Raw genomic sequence first — 338 nt, forward strand, 5'->3', positions numbered from 1 at the left:
CGGACAATCTCTTTCAAAGTATCAGGGTTTCATATGGAAACTCATCTGTTACAAAGGGATTTCAATTTTTTTGAACTTATTTGAACTCCATTGTTTTTCTGTCTTCAAAATGCACCATTCAAAGGCACATCATCAGTTTACAACCCTTTCTGACTTCATTTGTTATTTTTCATGCATTTACTGATTATTTTTAGCTATAAGACCATGAAATTGAAAAGCATTTGAAATGAAGTCTGAAAAGGTTCCAAGTTGGCATGGTATCATCATTTCACCCACATAGCATGTGCGAGAAAGTAGATAGGGTTACGGCAAAAATTGGATACACTTCGCGTACAAAA

The sequence above is a fragment of the Triticum aestivum genome, chromosome 6B (assembly GCF_018294505.1).
Source record: "Triticum aestivum cultivar Chinese Spring chromosome 6B, IWGSC CS RefSeq v2.1, whole genome shotgun sequence".
Taxonomy (NCBI): Eukaryota; Viridiplantae; Streptophyta; class Magnoliopsida; order Poales; family Poaceae; genus Triticum; species Triticum aestivum.